General features: G+C 31.8%; 1 long non-coding RNA gene across 2 annotated transcripts in view; it reads left to right on the plus strand.

Annotated features, from left to right (window-relative positions):
* The window catches only part of LOC133193316 (uncharacterized), a 44,867-nt gene extending 37,974 nt beyond the window's left edge, over nt 1-6,893 (plus strand). The window contains exons 1-4 of one of the 2 annotated variants that reach the window (XR_009721899.1): nt 2,388-2,435; nt 5,224-5,313; nt 5,505-5,544; nt 6,635-6,893. This is a non-coding gene — a long non-coding RNA (uncharacterized LOC133193316). Of the gene's footprint in view, nt 1-2,387; nt 2,436-5,223; nt 5,314-5,504; nt 5,545-6,634 lie in introns of those variants that run through there. The other variant, XR_009721898.1, reaches the window with a different exon arrangement.
* Nucleotides 6,894-14,367: the final 7,474 nt, after the last annotated feature.

The following is a 14,367-nucleotide window of genomic DNA, read 5'->3' on the forward strand; positions in this document are numbered from 1 at the left end:
TGAAGTTTCTACTTTACTCCTGTTGATATTTTAGTGAGGAGTAAAAAAAAATTACTGGAACCCGCTAGGTATCTTTGTTTGTAAGGATTTTTATGAACGTTCGGAATCCAGTACAGGCATGATAATTCTAATTCATTTTGGTTGCATGTTTATCGATGCCAGACATTTGGTGGTGATTTACCGAAATCTTCACTTCGCAAAAAAGAATTTATCCCTAAATATAATGCGTCAGTTCATATGACCTCTACGAAAGGTTTGACTTTAAAGTATGATTGATTTGAATTTTATATTCAAGATCCGTATTTGCTTAAGAAAAAAAAACATAGTTTTCAACAATTTTTATTTTGCTTAGCGCTCAGGGCTACGATAAATAAGGCATGATGGATATTTATTTTACTAGAAATTCTCAATTTGAATTGAATGTACCTGTTTTAGGCAACCTGAGTCACTTGGATGACCTGTTGATATCAGTTTTTGTCTGCCGACGTGCGTTAACATTTAAATATTTTTAACTTCTTCTCTGGAACAGCTGAGCCAATTTTAATCAATTTTGCCATAATGCATCTTTTGGTGAAGGGGAAGAAAAATTGTGAATCTCATGGTCCCTGCCCCTCTTCCCCCGTGGGGCCTGAGGGGTGGGGTTGAAACCACCAAATTTTATGCAATCTTTAAAGATCTTTTTCTTTATTCCTGGACATCAAGCACTCAAACTGTTAACATAATTGTAATAAGCATTGAGCTCTTTACTCTGTTCCTGGGTATTATTTAATAAACTTAGTGCTTGGTTATGATAAGCAAGGATGTCTCTTCCGAAATTGTGAAATTCATGATCCCAGGCTCGGAGGTTGTGGTCAAACGGCGGGGGGGGGGCTGTATTGATTATATAGAGAAATTAAATAAGCCTACCTGCTCTTTTGTGTTGAGCAGATAAACAAAAGGCATAGTTATGATGAACAAGTGTGCTTCATACAAAATTTTTAAAACTTGTTGTCCGGGGTCAGGGATTCTGGTGTTTCTCGGAGGAGGGGGGTCGTATTAATAATATAGTGAAAATGTGTTAATTCTTTGACAATCTTCCACAAAGTGCATAGTGTCGCCCGCATGGGGCTGTGGTTAGAGCGTTTGCTCTAGGGTCGCGGCGTAAGAAGTTGATCCTTGCGTTGCGGGTTCGAATCCCACTGTGGGACGTGGAGACCGGTCCTTCGGATGAGACGGTATAAACCGAGGTCCCGTTTCGCAGTATGTGCTGGTACGAAAAAGATCCCTCACTGATCAATGGCCGTAAGTGCAGAGTATAGGACAAAATTTGCAGCTCTCCAACGGCAAGTGGTGGCGTCTACATATGAGTGAAAAATTCTTGAGAGGGACGTTAAACAACATACAAACAAACAAACAAAGTGCATAGTTATGCTGATTATTTTACCTATTCCAAGTTTGTGAATTTTTCCTTTAAATTGATGTTTTAAACTCAGGTGACTATGAAGACCCTTGGGCCTCTTGCTCACTTTAAATAATAAGATAATGTTCATTTGCAGGCAATTGATGACTACAATGTTGTTCAATATAGCTGTGCGTTGAAAGTTTTCCACAACAGATACTTTTTTTGACAAAGGTCATCAAGAACAAAAAAAATAAATTGATACACATTTGAGTATTGTGTTTATTATTATGCTTACGCAAAAGAAGTTGGGGACAGATAAAGCTATCACGGTATCTCTTTGCCCTTTGTATTTCTGAATTTAAAAACCACTGATTGATCATTGAAGTTCGTACAACATAGGATGAATCTTTTTCTGAAAAACTGCACATCCAAGATAAGTAATAAATTTATATTGAAACATTCCTTGGTAGTGTAGAATCACGTTTTTTTTTCTTATCATGATCTCCCACGGGTAGGATGCAGCGACAATGAGCAATCAAATATTTGCACAGGAATACATAGGGAAAAATTTAAAAATCTTCTTCCTTTGAACAGAAAAGCAATGATGGGTCATATTTGTACAGAAATATCGTCAGGTAGTGTAGATACACATTTGTTAAAATCATGACCCCCTGGGAGTAGGGTGCAGTCATAATGTATATGTAAAGTTTTATTTTTAAAAAATAGGATTTTTTTAATCGTCAAAAAAAAAGGCATGATTAGTGATATTGTAAAAATATGGAAACAAGTTTGCTCAAATAATCAGTTAAATTTATGTTTATTTTGTGTTATGTAATGTCTGTGACATAATTTTCGTTCATTCTTAATTTATATTCTACAAAGATGCATGATGTTGTCATTCTTAATGAAATTATGTTAATTAAAGATATCACCTCTTATAAAAGCCAGCGATATGCCAAAACGTTAGCTCTATCTATGTATAAAACAACAGATTTCAAGAAAAATGCAAAATCTTGGACTGTTTTTAATATTGCCATTGTTTTGCACTATATTTGTAAGTATTAATATTATATTTCATGCTTTGATCTATATTTGCCTGGGTCATGGGTTCTCGTGTAAGGGTAGGGCAGTGTTGATTCTTTAGTGAAAATGCATTATTTCTTTTAAAATCTTCACTGCTCCTAGATATATCAGAGGCAGAGCAAAAATTTTAATAAGCAAGGGTATTTTTACCAGATTTTTGAACATCTGGACTATTTGGTCAAGTGTTCTGGTCCTCACCAGGGTTCTATTAATTTGTATTTTACTAAGAGAGGTTATTCCTCTTTGTCATTCACTTTTCATAATTAATCATTGTAAACAATGTTTTTTTAAAAGGTTAATAGAATAAGAGAATTATGCAAGAATTTTTATTGTATAATATAAAAAGTAATTTCATAGTTTTTATGATCATGTAGTCTGGTAAATAATAGATAAATAAAAAGGAGAAAAAATAGCGTATTAAATGTTCTTCAAAAACCAAAAGAGACAGATGTGAGAGGTTAAAATATTGGGTTTAAATAGTAGAGAAGCACTTATAATTTGTTAACAGTCTGCATGGTGATAGTGATAAATAGGATACATATAAAACTTAATTTATAAGTTGTAACTGAATACTAGACTAATTATTTCGTTTATGCCGATCATCCCATTTCTCTTGCTTTTGGCAACAAAACTTTATATATCAGCTATCGATCCTTTAAATGATGTTTTAAACTCAGGTGACCGTCAAGGCCCTTGGGCCTCTTGCTCATTTTAAATAATAAAATAATGTTCATTTGCAGGCAATTGATGACTACAAAGTTGTTCAATATAGCTGTGCGTTGAAAGTTTTCCACAACATATACTTTTTTTACAAAAGGTCATAAAAAATAATAATTATAATAATAATAAATAAATAAATTGATACACATTTGAGTATTGTGTTTATTATTATACTTACGCAACGGAAGTTGGGGACAAATAAAGCTATCACCGTATCTCTTTGCCCTTTGTATTTCTTAATTTAAAAACCACTGATTGATCCATTGAACACTTGTACAACATAGGATGAATCTTTTCCTGAAAAACTGCACTTCCATGATCAGTAATACATTTATATTGAAACATTACTTGGTAGTGTAGATTCACGTTTTTTTTTTCCTTATCATGATCTGCCACGGGTAGGATGCAGCGACAATGACCAATCAAATTTTTGCAAAGAAATACATAGGGAAAAATGTAAAACTCTTCTTCCTTTGAACAGAAAAGCAATGATGGGTCATATTTGTACAGAAATATCGTAAGGTAGTGTAGATACACATTTGTTAAAATCATGAACCCCCTGGGAGTAGGGTGCAGTCATAATGTATATGTAAAGTTTTAATTAAAAGAATAGAATTGTTTTTTAAATCGTCAAAAAAAAAAAAAAAAAAAAAAAAAAAAAAAAAAAAAAAAAAAAAAAAAACATGATTAGTGATATTGTAAATATATGGAATCAAGTTTGTTCAAATAATCAGTTATGGTTACGATTGTTCCTCTGAATTTATATTATAACAGGGTATTGTTTATATCTGTAACAAAAGTGCTCATGCGAGCAATCTTGTCCCTGGGGTCTTTACGTTTTTTGAATTGTGAAATATGTGAAAAGATGACCCGATAAATTTATTTTTATTTTGTGTTACGTAATGTCTGTGATATTACTTTTCGTTCACTCCTAATTTAAATTCTACGAAAATGCATGATGTGGACAAGTATGTCATTCTTAACTGACAAGTTCAGAATAATTAAGTTCATCATAATTAAGAAAAGAAGTTTTAAGAAATCTGATTTGATACTGTGTTAAAAAGTACACATTCTAAAACAATATCACTTCTTATAAAAGCGAGCGATATGCCAAAATGTTTACTATATATGTGTATAAAAACAACGGATTTTAAGAAAAATGCAAAATCTTGGACTGTTTTTAATATTGGCGTTGTTTGTACTATATTCGTAAGTATTAATATTATATTTCATGCTTTGATGTAAATTTGCTCTGTTTAAAACGGCAATGGTAATGTACGTAAAAGTAATGTCCAAGAGGTTAACAACTCGCTTTCTCTCTCCCATCTTCCCTCCCTCCTCTGTCTCTTTCTGTCTCTGTATCTCTGTTTCTCTCTGTGTGTGTGTATGTATCATTACCCTGAAATACTTAGAGATAACAAACAGTATATTCAAGCTCAAAAGTCCATTAAACAATACATTTTTTGGAGCAAAGTAAACACGGACCTCCAAACATCAGAGGTTGGATCAGGTGCCATGGAGTCGTGAGTATCCCCTGCCGACCGGTCACATCCGCCGGGTGCTCCTTGTAATGATCGGAAAATAACGGAAAAATCCGTCGACAATTGAGTTTGTAAATAATGGCCTAACAATTAGTATGAAAAAAAATTCAGTCAGCTTTTTACTTAATGATAAATTGTATTTGCTAACATGGTCATTGTATCGACAATAAAACTAACGGAATGGTTGTATATAAAGTTGTAAAGTTTTTGTGTTGTTGACTTTGGTAAAATTTTGTGATTTCAAATTTTCAAAAAGTTCCTTGGAATTTTTAAGACACTACATATGTTTTGCACCACTTGTCGAATATATTGTTGCACAGTACTCCTGAAGTTTCTCCTTCTCTACTGTTAATATTTAAGTTAGGAGTAAAGAAAGTGGCTCGGTGGAACATTTACTAGAACCCGCTAAGTATCTTTGTTTGTAAGGATTTTTTTGACGTTTCGGATTCCAATATAGATATGGTAATTCAAGCTGTCAAATTTTCTTCTCTGTTTCAGGTAACAGTGCTCTCTGAGGATGACGAAGCGTGTGTATTGAAGATAAGCAGGGAGGCGTGCCCTAGAGTACCCGGAATTTTAAAAAGTTTGGTACGTGTTTATACTTGTATATTTTTTTTTTCTAAGAAAAAGGCACTTGATCCCACCTCTGAAATTACCAGGGGTCCGTGCTTTATGTCCTCTTTACTTAATTGAATAAATTATTGTTTATAGATTTTTAGAGATCGATCACTTTTCGTTATCTTCATTTTGGGATTAGTGAAAAAATGTTTATTTTTCAGGATCTCATACCTTGTGGAATCTTTGGCTGTTCCGGTCACAGTAAGTTCCTATATTTTTTCCTGGAACAAAAGATCTACAAAAAAATCAAATTAATAATTTTTTTATAAAGTCATTTTTTATCTTTTTACATCCCCTTTGTTCTATGCCAATTCTAAAATTAAAAGTTAAGGACTACTTTTCCTTAACACGTATATTTCTAAATTACTTAATAAATACAAGCATATATGTGCTATTGGAAATATACACAAAATTGATTCAGCCGTTTTCTCATTATTGATTTTTTCCACATTTTTTTGTTTTTGATTTTAAAAAATCTTATTTTGACGTTCCATTGGGCCAATAAGATAAAACGTTAGAGAAATCTGTAGTAAATAGCGTTAACTATTTAGGTTTAATCAGAATAAAACGGCCCGGGGGTAGGGTTTGGACACAACAAACCCTCAAATTTTACATTGAATTATATCAGACCAAGAAAATTAATATATATTATAATATATATTATATTTTCATCACGACGTTAGTGTGACGTCATTATTTTCGTATGCCTGCGCGACCAGAAAAAAAATTGAATTAATGAACAACTCATTCAAAATAAAGCATGTAATCAGTAAATTCAATTTTTTATTCGTTAAAGTTGCCACAGTTTGCTCTCAATAAACTCAATCAATATGGAAAAATTAGGAGAAATCTACATTTGTATAAGCAACTATAATCAGGTTTGATTCATTTGCAAACCTATTTTAAATTATTGTTATCTATAACAAAATTTGCCAGTATCCAAGTATCATATAGGAAAACATGGGATAAATTATTTAAAATCTCATTAAGAACAGCATGGTTGGTCATATAAATTTAGAGGCATCTACAAATTGTGTAGAATTACGTTTGTCCAAACTATGACGGGGTGGAGTATTTTATAAAGATGTAGTTACTGACTTTGCACATGAAATGTGAAAATCCATCAAAAGCAAAAAAAAAAAAAAAAAAAAAAGAAAAGAAAAAAAGAAAAAAAGGGAAAAAAAAGAAAAAAAAAAAAAACTTTCACCAATATTATAATTACATGTATAAAAATTATAACATACACATGCATATTTGTACATGTCTGTGTATATTATTTTTTTCATTGTAGATGAAAGATGCTGCGAGATCACTTGTCCAGATTTGGATGTGGATTTGGGAAACTATTGTTTTCGTAAAAGATTGCAATTATAAACAAACAACAACTGCAAACTGTCTCCTGAAACATGGTTTTATTCCACCCTCCCAATTTGTTGAATAATAAAATGGCTTACTCCGGGATATTCATGTACTGTGGCATTCTGAAAATAACTGTATATACTAAGTAGGCATATCATAATTTTAATGCAATAAAATTTGTCTAATCCGGGTGTTCTGTATTCAAAAATTTTGACTAATGCGATGTAATCTTGACGTCCTTTTCAGAAATTTCAATTGATGAAAATGTATTATAATCCGGAATGTTATCTAATCTTGCCAGTTTCTTTGGAAACAGTGGTGGCCGTATTAGACAAGTTTAACTGCATCCTGCATGTAGCTTGGGAAATGCTTTAGCTTACTCAGAGAGACAGATAGACGGGGGTTTTTAGGCCGATAGTGTCATTGTCAAACTTAAAATATTGAAAAATAAAATTGAAACACAAAAATTCCTTAAAACAATTATGTACGCAGGGACTGAAAATGTAAAGAAACCCGATGATGCGAAAAACAAACAGTGCAACAAAATTTTTTTTATATACATTGCTCAGCATCAACATCAGCAAAATAATCGTCACCTTCCAGCTAACATGAAGATCGACATTGAAAAGTAGCATTGCCAGGCAAAGATCAACATAATCAAGCAAAGGTTAGAAATAACATAACAAGCATGGACTTACTTTGTATAAGGACTTCCCTACTAACAACACGAAATCGGTCATTTTTCGGTAAATATAAAAAAGGAAAGCAAGCGGAAAGATTTATACTTTATTAATTTAAACTATTAAGTAAGTCATTATTCTAAATTGATGTGATGCGAATAATCATTATCTATTTCTGGAGGCATGATTCTACTTCTGGTAGCAGAGACCTAGAAAACATCAGAATAATGAGAGCAAGCAAGCAAATTAAGCATATAAAACAGAAAACATGGGTTATGAAAAAAAAATATTAGCACTGATACTATAACAAAATTGGTTCAACGTACTGTATTACAAATACACTCTGAAAGTACAACGTACATGTAGATTGTTTAAGCTAAAATCAAGTATGTTATAAGCAGTGCTTGGAGTGTGTTTTTGACTGATGAGCACTTTTCATTCAGTACGATATAAAGTCGAAGTTGATTTTTTTTTATTAGAATTCTCGACAAATTGACGATTACTTCCTAGACAGCACAAACTAGCTCCAAGTACTTTTCCGGTAAAGGTTGGAAACTTATTTTAATGTGTATCAATTTTGTTGGCCAAACACAACTGGATATCCTTGAATAAGCGTCATTTTCTTCATTCACCCTAAAAAATCTATTTTTATGCCAGTCACGTTATAACCAGCTAAAACATGAGTACCGATTTGTTTAACATAAATAGATTTAGAAAGATAAATTGTTTCAAATGTTCTAGTATTCGTATCTTAAATTGAATACTACTTATTGACAAAAATTGTCTTATTTTCTTTTTGTAAAATCCCCAAATCTTTGAGAAGTATTTTTACAAGCAAATTTAATCTAAAAAGGTTATTATGAAGTCAATAAACAATATATCAAACATCAAAAAATCCAAGAATATCGGGAAAATTGCTTATAATCAAATAAAACAGTACTTACATGTAAAATCTGGAGTTTAGTTCCAAGTAATGATTATTAATTTTTACGGAATTTCGAGAAGTGGAATCTGTGACATAAATATTTAATCATACTTTTTTTAATAACGTACTAAATATTGTAAAATTTATTTACTTTTTGTTGACATGAAAGGCTAATTTAGAAGTTATTTACAACCTGCTCCAAGACGGAAATTTATCATCATTAGGAAATCAGGAGCCCTTCGGCGATGATTGTCGTTTTTTTTTTTTCTATTAGAGACTATTAAACTTATTATTTGGTCATTTTTCGACTGACATATCCGCCGAAATATGACTGAAACATTGCCGACTCGGCATTAAACAATAAACAATCTGTTAATCAATCGATTGACATATTTCCCGGCTGTCGTCAGGCTTGTTTTTATACACTTTTGACCACGTGATCAATTCAAAGGGTTTATGGTGGATGTGTTTGATTGAAAGGGCATACTTACTTCACCCAAGCACTTCCCGCCTGTCGCGCTTTAGGGGTCAGTGTTTTATGCTGTTTACTATAAGCCTAAAGCCTAAAGCCTACTGTAAAATAAATTTTGTTTGTCTTCTCCAGACTCCCGAATGGAAATGTGTCAATTGGTAGGTGGTAAGTTTTTTTCAGAAATTTTAAAATAAATGCTAAATTTTAAAAATCTATTTTCTGGAGGGAAAAAAAGAAGAAGATTTCTGGAGGTTTAAAGAAATTTCGAGCCCGGCAGTTAAAGCCAGTCGGTCGGGAGAGGACAATCAACTATTTATTTTTAACAGATGGGCTTATTTACTGGATCATTTTATAAAATAGGCTACTATCCTTTATCCTCATCTTCACATTCAGAAAAATTTATTAAATTATATAGATAAAATCTTTTTAACCAGTTTAATATAGTTAATAAAGTAAGAAAATTTGAAAATATTCTTAAAAGAGGGGATATTATAGGATGAGGATATATCCGCTATAAATTGAAAAGAATATATTGAACAAAAATAATCTCGAGGGCCTTTTGATCTACTATTTTTCAATAATTTGAGAATTTAAAAAAAAGTCATGAACCTGACTGGTTGAAGTTTTTAAAAATGAATTGTTTTCGAAAAGATAAAAGTGCCTTGTTACAAGGGCAATGCACAGTTTTAATGAATTATAACATTTTACTGGTTCAAATCAATAAGCCAAATGGGATGTGATTTTTTTTTGTTTTGCATTTATTCCGTAGAGATTTGACTGTAGGGTTCTTTGTATTGCCATTGAAAAGGGATAACAAAATTAGCGAAACAAGCTTGTTCAGGTCATTCTTTATAAAATTTGTTGCAATTGCTAAGAATTTATCTCGCACTTATCAGAATATAATCATTAGTAGAACTTTGAGAAATATTAATTAAATTGCGTGTTATATTTGGTTTACGAAAAAAATTCTTTTCTCTAGATATGAACGTCCAAACTTCTTCAACATACCGGTATCTACTTTTTGTCCCCCATTTTCACTGAAAGTTGGAGATATTAATTTGGGTATGTGTCCGTCTGTCTTTCTGTCTGTCTGTGACACTTCCTTTTCCGCGCAATATCTGAAGAAGCCTTTGAGGTTTTGCAGCGAAATTTTATAACAGAACACGCTTTTGCCTAAGGAAGACTCCTATTTATTTTGAGGTCAAAAGGTTAAAGTTCAAGTTCGTAGATTCATACACTCTGTTTGTGTGTAAAACTTTCATATCCAGGCGATATCTAAAGAATCCTTTGAGCTTTTTCAATGAAATTTGATACTATAACTCCCTATGGCACCACCCGCTCTTCTTAAAATGTCCCCTACCCCTTTGACCCCCCTCTAGATCCGTGCATGCTCTTCTTTTTTTTTTCCTTAAGAGGCAGACATAAATTCTCTGAATAAGCTTGTTTATTTACATATCTGCAAGACAAAATAAAGAAAAAGAAGAAAACAAAAAGTCATTGCGTATGTTTGAAAATTCCAATTTGTCACTTTTTTGGGTTTTCTTGTGTAATTTTTAGATTTACATTGTTTTTGTTGAAATAATACATGTATTTTCGAACGTTTTTTTTCTATACAGGTTTATATTATATACAAGTTTGCGTACCGCTATATTGAACTATATATACTACTTTCAACATGCCAGTTTATGTCTTTCAAGATTTAAAGATTCTATGATCCAATCGATATAATTGCTAAAAGTGCTGAAAAAAGTGCAAATATATTTTTCTCTTAGGTCAGAGCTACGGTATATATAGTCTTTCTCATTTTCAACTCAGAACACAAAAATGAAAAAAAAAATATTGAAAGTTTCTGGCAGCAGAGACAGAAATAAATCTTCCCTAATAAACTTTTTCCCGACAAAAAAAAATTAAGATTCTTAATTGCAGAGACAATTTATCATTTTCTGAAATGTTGATTACGGTACAGTAAATGTCCAGGTCCTTTTAAAATTACATTTATTACAGTTTCAACTTAAAGAAAATCCCTTGGATAATAGATAGAGGTAGCCAGTGGGTTTTTTTTTTCATGAATTTTGTTTTGAATCTTGTCAGTATTGTGCAGATATCAGTTGTCAGTTATTTTGAAAGATTTGGTCTTTAATAGAGATATTTTATTGAAATTTCTACAGACCCTAAAACGTTCTACTTTCCCACCTGAACGGTGAGCGAACGCTGAACGAATGGTGAACAAACGCTGAATGAACGCAGAGCGAACGGTGAGTGAACGATATGTGAACGCTGAATGCAACTTGTTGAAAGATGTGTGAACGCTGAACGGTGAGCGAACGCAGAACGCGAACGGAGCACAAACGCGAACGCAAAGTGAACGGTGAACGAACGGTGAACGCAAGATGAACGATTTGTTCGGAATGCTTCTGATCTTTTTCTTCCATTGAAACCATTCTATTGTATTCTAATGTCAGGTGCCAAAAAATAAATAGATAATAAATAAATAAACAAATCAATGATTAAATGAATAAATGCTACAGAATTTTCTTAAGAAAGACGTATATTTCTTGTATGATGTTTAAATTCAACTTTCTAATCACACGATTTTTATCGCTGTGAAACATTGTAATTGTTACCGAACGCTGTATTACAAAAGATAAAATTATTTTAGTTGGAAAATAAATATGTCTATTCTTATTTGATATAAATAACCATTACAAATAAGAGAAAACTTCTAACTTATAGAATGAATTACAACGGTAGTAACATCCATTCATATATTTCTTTGCAAAGGCGATTCCGTGTAAAATAATGAAAAAAAAATTACAAAGGTCTGTGGACATATTTGCATTAATACACTCGTATTTTAAATTCTTAATGCAATAATATATTTCTGTGTTATTTCTATTTTTTTATGATGAATTATTGAGCAGACTTCTACATCTACCTGTAGACATTTCCCCCTGATTTTACTCAGACAAGATAATACAAAGAGGCATATTCATATTATTTGTTTTAGATTAAAATTTCAGAACTTGATATTTAAGTTATATGCTGACATGGTTTTTATGAAACAGACAAGAGAGAGAGAGAGAGAGAGAGAGAGAGAGAGAGAGAGAGAGAGAGAGATTCCATTTTCGCCCCCTCCCTTTTTCAGGCTTCACCGAATGTTTCTATACCTATATCAAACAAAAAATCTTTATTTTTTTTCTAAATTTATCGGGCAATGAAAATAACTTTTTTTAAATCAACAAATCCATTTGTTTGATAGTCATGCTCGTTTTTCTTTTAATTTTTCTGCTCCAAGTTCACACGAAATCCACGTGCTTGTCCTGTCAATCAAAATCATTCAACACTGTGCAGGTGTGAAAGTCTCGTCACACCGAAGACGAAGTGCTAGTGTTTCCAACAAGTTTTAACATTTTATTTATCATTCCTAGATTTGATTTCAAAATTAAAAAAAAAAAAATTATAATAATAAATTAAATACATTGGGCATTAACACTTGAATTTGAAACATACTCTCTACCAATTTAAAATACTACCACCGACACGTGTATATTTTGAACTACTATTGTTGTTTTTTTTTTTTTTTTTACTTTATTGTCTTTTTAAAGGTGCTTGGACACAGATTTGAAGTTAATATTAACTCAAATTTTTTTGTATAATTTCATGACTTATATGTGCTATAGAATTTCGCACGAACATTTGATAAAAATATTATTTTATCTGGAAGTTATTGAAACTTTGAATATCTGGACGCGTTTGATAGACACATCCTTGCACTTTCACAAATTTTAACTTTACCCTTATTACTTTAGAAAAGTAGCAATTTTGTTGTTTATTAATGAAAAATATTAAAACTGTAATGCAGAAATTTCAGAGTAGAAATGAAGAAAGCGAAATCCTCTCACCAGTATTGTCAGTCCGTGCTCAGTGGTGTGTGCAGAGTTTAACAATTGAACACACCCGGTGAAACGTAAACATTAACAACAACAGAACTCGTGCCCTGTTTACAAAAACAGTTTACGTTTCACATGTGTATTCAAATTGTTAAGCTCTGTAGACAACTACACAACACTGAGCACGGGCTGACAATACTTAAGAGAGTGGGTTTTGCTTTCGCACATTTTTACTCTGAATTTTCTGGATTATAGATGTAATATTATTTATTAATACACAAAAAAATTGCTACTTTTCTTAAGTATTAAGGATAAAGTTAAAAATTGTGAAAGTGCAAGGATGTGTTAATCAAACGCCTCCCGAAATTCGTAGTTTCAATAATTTCCAGATTAGATAAGTTTTTAATTTTATTTTCGTGTGAAATGCTATAGCAACATATAAGTTGTGATATTATACAGAAAATTTGAGAAAATATAAACTTCAAATCTGTGTTTATGCACCTTTAAGATGTATGTTGTTTTGAGACTGCAATTTTTGTGCTACAAAAACACATTAACTTCTTTTTAAATCTTAATTAAAATATACCTGGAATACTGACTAAGTAACCGATTTGGGGGGGAGGGGGGGGGCTCTTAATCATATTGAATGGCAAACATATAAAGTTACGGAAAAGGAAGAATTTATTTTCTCTATAACTATACACTTAATATATTCTAGTAGAGAAAATCCTGTAGTGCATTAAATTTTAAATAAGTATTTTTTTAGCCACACTATCGATTCGATTCGCTTCAAAGATATTTAATTAACAGGATATCCACAGTACTATGTATAATTCTCAGAACTAGTTCTATCATGTATTTCTGTAGTAATTGAAAAAAAAAAGTGTTAGAAATAAATATTTTCGTAATTATGCTGCAGTTTGTAAATTAATTGACTTGGATAATTATCTATCCATAAACGATTTGTCGTCTTTAACATAACAACAAAATGTTGCAGTGCTTGAAGTATCTAAATATTGCCCGTATTTAAATTTAATTTTTCAAAATCGTTTTACATAGGTACATACTTATAACAACATTTATTATCCAGAGTAAATTACCTTACAGCTAAGTAATTAGAATGATAAAAAACTAGTAAGCTAGAATATTGTGGATAATTTTTTTCCCATGAGATAATGATTCTTTAAGCACGATTAAAAAAGCTGTAAATCCTTACTAACAAAAAGATAAGTCCTTTCACTTCTTAGTTCCGAATGACACTGAAGACTGAACGATAAGTGAACGGTGAACGCAAAGTGAACGAACGGAGAGCGAACGGTGAACGCTTTGTGAACGCTGAACGCAAAACTGTGAACGGAGAGCCAACGGTGAACGCACGGTGAACGAACGCTGAACGAACGGTGAGCGAACGGAAAAATGGGAAAGTAGAACGTTTCAGGGACTGTATGTAGTATCTTTTTAATTTAAAAAAATATTAAAAATGTCTGCAATATCCCCGGACAACAAGGGGTGGACGCCTACCCCCGCCCAAATGTTAATGTTATGTTTTCACTTGAACATTTGGATATTATCTGTAATGTTTGTAATACTATTGAATTTATATCAATTTCTTTACTAATTGGAGAATATATTAAAAAAAGACATTGAGAATGGTTTCTGTTATCAACATTCGAAGAATTAATAGAAGTGTTTTTTTTA

The sequence above is a fragment of the Saccostrea echinata genome, unplaced genomic scaffold, assembly GCF_033153115.1.
Source record: "Saccostrea echinata isolate AGI-Se365-2 ecotype Australia unplaced genomic scaffold, CSIRO_AGI_Sech_v1 ptg000027l, whole genome shotgun sequence".
Lineage (NCBI taxonomy): Eukaryota > Metazoa > Mollusca > Bivalvia > Ostreida > Ostreidae > Saccostrea > Saccostrea echinata.